Source organism: Rhagoletis zephyria, unplaced genomic scaffold (assembly GCF_001687245.7).
Source record: "Rhagoletis zephyria isolate East Lansing unplaced genomic scaffold, Rhagoletis_zephyria_1.1 Rzeph_scaffold_02266, whole genome shotgun sequence".
In the NCBI taxonomy this organism is placed as follows: Eukaryota; Metazoa; Arthropoda; class Insecta; order Diptera; family Tephritidae; genus Rhagoletis; species Rhagoletis zephyria.
The window spans coordinates 20,224-27,347 of NW_016159350.1; the positions used below are offsets into that span (position 1 = coordinate 20,224).

The following is a 7,124-nucleotide window of genomic DNA, read 5'->3' on the forward strand; positions in this document are numbered from 1 at the left end:
ACCAACTTATAGGTCTTTGCGCGATTTCGGTAAATGCCTGAGTTTTAATTAGCCACTTACGTATTGGTGTTTCCATCAAAATGTAGACCGAAAATGCCAGTAAATAGGTGCAAAAGACTCAATAACTTTAATTTTCGTATTCAGATGGCGAAAATAGGTTACAAAACACGAAACGGTGGAGAGAAGAACTGAATAAGTTAAATAAAAAATTTAATTATATAGATATGTATTACTAGTAAAAAGATTGGCCATCATGCATAAAAAGTGAGCTCAAGCTTCGGACTCGATTTTCAGTACAAATTCTTGAGCTTCAGCTTACTTCGTCAGTGCAAAAACTCAGTCTGAGCCTTAGCTCACTTATTTTGCATAAGGTCCATTGTGTGGGGGAAAAATCTGTCTCGAATTGCTTCTGTTTAAATATGAATTGGTTGTAATGGTCCGTAATATGATTTTATTTAAAGAATATTTAAGAAAGAAAAACCTCACAGGATTCACAGAGTTCTGTTTTTGTCACATCCGTTATTACCTCCTTTTCATCGATTTTGCCGACACCCGCCCAAAGGACGGTTTAAAAGCTACACAACGGCAAACTTTTTTTTATAACTGACCTCCTTTTTCGTATGATTTATTTAACTCTAAAGTTGTACGGGTGTCACGTCCGACATCATGGAAGCACCCATATTACAAAAGATGTCACAAAACTATGGACTCGTAAGTGAGTTGTTAAGTCATGCGGACGTTATTTGGAGTTTGTTTTCGTTAAACAAGTTTCTATTTAAATATCCTCATGCAAAAATTACTTTGAATACACATTTTTCTGCACTTCAGAGATGCTTTTTCGAATTCAGGACAAATAAAATATAGATCGAAATTTTATATTATATTTTGATGTTATGTCTGCGGAATTCAAATATGGGACTACCTACAAAAAAACAAAAAACATCTAAACAAATAAGCAAATATGTAATGTTTAATAAAGGAAATAAATAAAAATTAAAAAAAGCATTTATTTATTGACATTTTGTGTCCAAAAGTAGTTAGTTACAATTTGGTTGACACCCAATGCAGAGGAAGCCAGTTCTCACTTTATTGCGGCCATCGCCCTTCAAAAATAGTTAGTTACGGCCAAAGGAAATAAATAATAAAAAGTTGCATCTAGTAGACTGCTGGGTGGTTAAAAGTTAGCTACAAACTAGCCCCGTTTCCTGCAGGGTAAGTACAATATAAAAACCACCCTCAAAGAGCGATTGAATCAAATTTATTCAATTGTGTTAGTGTAAGAGCTGTGGAGGCTGAGCGAGAATTTTCTTACCTCAGAGCTTTTGATGTTATCAGGGATGTCGACCGAGGTATGATTCGGCCATTTTGGTGCATTCGAGTGCAATGGAGGAAGGACTTCATATTTTGGGAGATTTTGAGATCGGGGTGCGAAATTTTCTTATAAAAGCCGATAACAGAGGGCCCTAATTTCCACATTCAGCGGCGATTTTTGGAGAAAAAAAAAAAAACATTAAAGAAGAGTTGGCCATTTAATGGTCATCCGCGTAGAGCGTAGAAAACCTTCTACAAAATTTATATAGGCAGTCACAGTAAAAAAAAGTCTATCTTGCAAAAACTGATTTTTAAAAAACGGCTATGAGAATTTGTGGTCGCACAAATACCTCAGAATTGATTCTGTTTATTATTGAGTTAATTAACTTCGGTCATGGCTGTGATCCTGTTGGCATGGAATATGCCATTGAAGATTTCAAAGAATAGTAACGGGGGCATCGGTAACAACAAACGCAACGTCTGTTCTGCCTTAGCGAAATTAGATAGAGAAGCAAATCTCGTATGTCTGGTGGTGAAGGAATAAAAACGAACTATCTTCTGTCGTCAAACAAGTAGTCACCCACGTCACTGTTGACAGCTATAACTTTTAAGCTCTTGCGGATTTGGACTTCAAAAGAAAAAAGATTCTACGGAAGATACATACATACCTATATGGCCCTTTAGTTTTCTGCATGTTAAATTTTCCTGGTTAAAAAAAAATCAAGAAGCGTTCTTTTGCTTACAACGAACCCTTCACGAAATTTCCAGCAATTTTCGAGCTGTTGTGGTACTATATGTGATAGTTTGTTTTGGTAAACATATGTATGCGTCCACTGTGGTGTATTGGTTAGCAGTACGCTCTACAGCAGGACCTGGGTTCAAGCCCGGTTCAACCCAATATCAAAAAATAAAAAAACAAGTATTTTCTAATAGCGGTCGCCCACAATGGCAAACTTCAAAGTGTATTTCTGCCATGAAAAACAGCTTTCATTAAAATACAATCGGAGGAGAAGCTCGGCCAAACACTAACATTCATACTTACACATATCCAATCGATTATTATTATTATTATTGTTATGTATATATGTATGTAATATATTCTTAAAATAAAATCTGAGCGCACTGCTTGTGTTATACCACATAAATACATATATTCATATATTCTGATTTAGTTGTATTTGTAACGATAGTATAACCAAGCCGCACTTAGGCAATTGAGCATTTTTTGGAGGAGAACTCAGAGGAATTCGGTTTAGCAGAGATGGCATCCCTGGTGGCAATAGTTGTAATAGAAGTTGTTATTGGTTTTGTTGCTGGTTTCGTGGCAGTTAAAGAGTGCGTTGATACATATGTATGTACATGATGACGACTAGACAAGATGTGGGTGGTCGGTAGAGAAATCATTTCAACAGTAATATCTGCGCCATATTCCCCCCCTCTCGAAAGTAATTGTGTGTGTGTGATATACGAGTTCTCCATGAAAAGAAGCTGCACTCAGTGGCCTATACTAGATGGCGGCAAAAATAGGGATAAAAATAGTCAGCCACATGCCTGCGGAATTCAGTTCGACGTCGACTTTCGAGAGTTATGTTACGCGCTGACAGCTTCAAAAGCAGCAGTGACATTTTCTCCAAGCTGTGTTGCTTTAGAAGAGATGCAAGTTTTTAAGTTCAAGTGGTGTGGTTTAAAATGTAAGCTACAAACAAAAAGAAAATAAGAAACGTGAATACAGAAAGAGTAGATTATTAAATAATACCTCACAAGCACCTCAAAAACACTCATGTAAAAAAAACAACAACATACATATGTACATATGGAGCAAAAACATGTATTGATTTGCTCAATCAGCGCCCATCTCTGGTTAAGCTGATAAGAGATCTCACACAAGGGAAGGCATTGGAAATCGCGAAAGTGACACTTTGTATAGTCCTGACTCATTAATTCCCGTGATTTCGCGCGCAAAATGTGTTGCTTAATGGATTTAACCCCGAGATATGTACATATATTCAGACGCATAGTGTTGCATTGGCATAAATGAAAATATCAAAATAATATTTACCAAGCGTATGTTACTTGTTAATTGAATAGTCGTCCACTTGCTAACAGCGTTATTTGATTTGATAATAGAAAGCCATAAATTTGGAAAAACGACTACGACAACAAGTAACATTTAAATTGAATCTTTTTTATTATTACCTGAAAATTTGGATAAATAAGAGCCTTATAAAATTATAACATTAACAGTCTACACGACCCAAAGCAATTTTCTTGGTTCATCAGAAGATGGATACTTTTGAAAGTTTATAAATAAGTATGATAGCGACTTTTGGAAGAAGAGTTAACATTTTATGCTATTTTTGCAGAATATAAAAAGATTTTGCACTGTGTTGTTAGTGGACATGAAACTACTTTAAATACTGGTATGTAATCCACCAAAAACTAAAAATAGAAAAAATTTTACATAGCACACTTTGCAAGTGGACTACTCAATTTATTTTTTGAGCTCACCCCCACTCAAATGGAAATGGCCCTTTGGCATTGGTTTCGCAAATTATTCAATTTATTTGTTGATTTTCTGATTCCATATGCTGTTAGCATAAATTAAATAATTTTTAAGCAGCAACGTGCTTTTGTGGACACTAAGTGTGTCAGTTCACTTTCGAATAGCATCATAATCAGTATTATATTCCTCTGCTACAGTAACAGCTGATATGATGCGGCATCCGAGCATCATTTGAGAAATAATTTACATAAGCAAGAAAGCACCTAATTCCTCCCTCACTCAGTCAAAAATGGTGTTCCAACGTAATTTCATCGAACAACGCGCCCCATGGCAATTGCAAGAGCTTACGCACATGTATGTGTGTATATATGACATACATATGTACATGTAATATTCTTAGGCTATCTAACTCCAAATTATGTAAACAAAGCTGTTTAGTGTGTGTGTGCACTGAGACAAAAATCCATAAATTGATTTTTACCTGCGATGCTGGATGTGTGGCACATTTAAAGTAGACACCACTTTAGTTTTATTGTTTGGTTTTTCTAAAAAAAAATACACAACTCCAATTATTTGCAAAGTGGCAAAAGCTTAAAAAGTAATACCATGTTCTGACCGACAACGAAAACACTTTGAAAACAAGTTTTGGGGATGTTGTGCGCTGAAGGCCGTTTACACCGGTTGTTAGTGTTTTCGTTGACATTTCCTACATCCTTTGATTACAGTTTTGCTACACAAAAACAAAACCAAAATACTTATCCCTCATTTCCATTTCATTAGCAACTTCTTACTTTCATTCCTATTTGGCCAGCCAATTAACAATAAATCTGAAATGGCGTATTAAAGATGATCAATTATGACTTCCACTTCGATGAATAATCGAAAAAACTAGCGCAGACACCGATTGGAGTGGAACGTGATTTTTCCAGTAGTTTTCAGCGAAAACTGATTTTCGTTTGACAGATTTTACATGGACCATGGAAAACCAGTTTTAGCAACGAAAACACGTTTTCCATGTCGGTCAGAACATGACATAAGTCAAAAATACACAAATATGTTCTTAGAAAATGCGTCAATTATGTAATAAAAAGTTATATTTTGGGTTGCAGGATTTAGAATGACACCAGTAGTCACAATTTTACTCTAGTTTGAGAAATATTCAAAAATGGTACTCTTTTCATTTCTATAAATTTTTTTTATGCGGCTTTTGAAATAACTATAGGTCTCCTAAATTTTAACCCCAAAAAAATGAAGGAAGTAGTATTCGGTATCAGCGCCTTTAATTTACCAAAGAAATAATAATAATAATAATAATATTTTCTTTATAATATTTTTGTACATCGGAATTATGTATCTGCATTATCTGCATATTGTTTCAACAGATGTATGTACATATGTATGATCTCCGAACATCTCTAGCGCATAAGATCAAAAATTACATACATACAAATCGTCGTTTAAAGTACAAAATCGTGTATCGTCATTCCGCAAAACCGCGTAACTGACATTGGCTGCCAAAAATTGGATTTGCTCACACAAATTCTTGGCTTAATCCTTATCCATTCGTCCTGAAATATACTAGCCAGAAATACGATTGCTTTATAAAAAAAGAGAACCATTTTGAAATCTGCGTTAAAACCTAGTGCAGGGAACACAAATAAGAACCTTTTAACTAATTAAAAATAATCGGAGCTGAACCAAATTCCGATAAAAAAAAATAACTATATAATAATTTTTTTTTAAATTAGCTTATTTTGAAGTAGGCTCAAAAATCATCGTCAATGTAGAAAACTTCCCTACGAGCCTATTTTTTTTTTTATCCTAAACCCAGTAAAAGTATATTCATTATACATACTAATACTTCCGCTGGCGTCCGACGACGAATTGAGCTTATTTGCTGTTTGTCGGTTTCCGGCTGTAAATTTGGAAAGGTGTAAGTGCATACTAGAGGGCTGCATGAATTCATTCAAACTTCTAGCCAAACAGAGTACAGTAGATTTGAATATTTTACTTCACATACAAAACACTCAGCGTTTGGAATTTTGTAAGTTATGAATATACATTTTGTTTTATATTTTCTACCTTCAAATGGAAGAATGTGAATGAATGAATGGAAAACATTCACATCATGAAACAAACAAACGTATGAAATGAGGGCGAGAGAAAATTTCAAAAATGCTAGCAAACGTCAAAATTTCTAAAGCTGGCTCTCAGCGATTGTACCTTATAAATATTTGTATCATGATTCGCATCATTTAAACTCATTTCGGTAAAAGTTTTTTTCTACAAACAAGTTTTTTCGTATGTAATAGGAGCGCCGCAATACATACATACATACATATGTATGTTTGTACATATGTGCATAGAAAAAATATTTTTGGATATCCATACAAAAAATTGTCATTTATTTCAATTCAATTTATTTTCACTTTGTTTGAATATTGTGATGTCGACACAAATATCAGAATAGCTATTCACTCAAATTCAAAAAAATTTGAAGCCAAAATCATTCATTCGTTTTGTATATGAATAATTCAAAAGCCGTTTTGAATGCATTCATGCAGCCCTCTAGTGCCTACCATGTAAGCATGGTTGATTTTCGTTTACAATTATTTATTTCAGATGCAAATACAACTTTTTCGCGGTTTCGAAAACTATGAAAATCTGTATTTCAATTTCTCATTTAAAGGCCACGTACATATCTACATATATGTTTCTAGACTTTTTAACATCCCCGTGGCTAGGAAATAATATAATTTTCTACTTTAAATACTTTAAAATTCTAGTGACTCTACTTGGCTTCGCGGTTCACATAAAATTGTCTTACAGCGCGATAAGTAATATACAAGGCTGTGAGGAAAATAATGAAAAATCCTGCGATTGTCTTCGAAAAGGGTTTTCTGCATGCTTTTTCGCATATTTTTAAAGTGGTTGACACTTAACCTTCATAGTGTAATTCAACGGCACCTGCTTCACCTACTTTTTACTCATATTCACACTTCACCTTTATAGCTGTGAAATGATTTTAGCATCTTTATGAAAGTCTACACATACTAGGGATGTTAATCCCGGGATCCCGGACTTTTTTAATGTAATTTGCAATGGTGGCAATAATAGAATGCATATTTCTTTTGTTTATTTAATATTTAATATTTTTTTATATATGTCTAGCTAATTATATGTACATACATACACATAACACCGTGCGACAGGCAATTTTACACACACAAAAATTAATATATTCATTTCATCATGAATAGACTTACTAACGAGCAACGCTTGCAAATCATTGAATTTTATTACCAAAGTC

General features: G+C 34.2%; 1 protein-coding gene across 3 annotated transcripts in view; it reads left to right on the forward strand.

Moving 5' to 3' along the window:
• LOC108366427 (feline leukemia virus subgroup C receptor-related protein 2-like) overlaps window positions 1-7,124 on the forward strand; it is a 79,997-nt gene that overhangs the window by 18,918 nt on the left and 53,955 nt on the right. Inside the window, exon 1 of one of the 3 annotated variants that reach the window (XM_017620842.1) lies at window positions 2,616-3,002. The exons of the other annotated variants lie outside the window; for them this stretch is intronic. The gene's annotated coding sequence lies outside the window, so the exon portion shown is untranslated. Of the gene's footprint in view, window positions 1-2,615; window positions 3,003-7,124 lie in introns of those variants that run through there. 3 annotated transcript variants of the gene reach the window in all.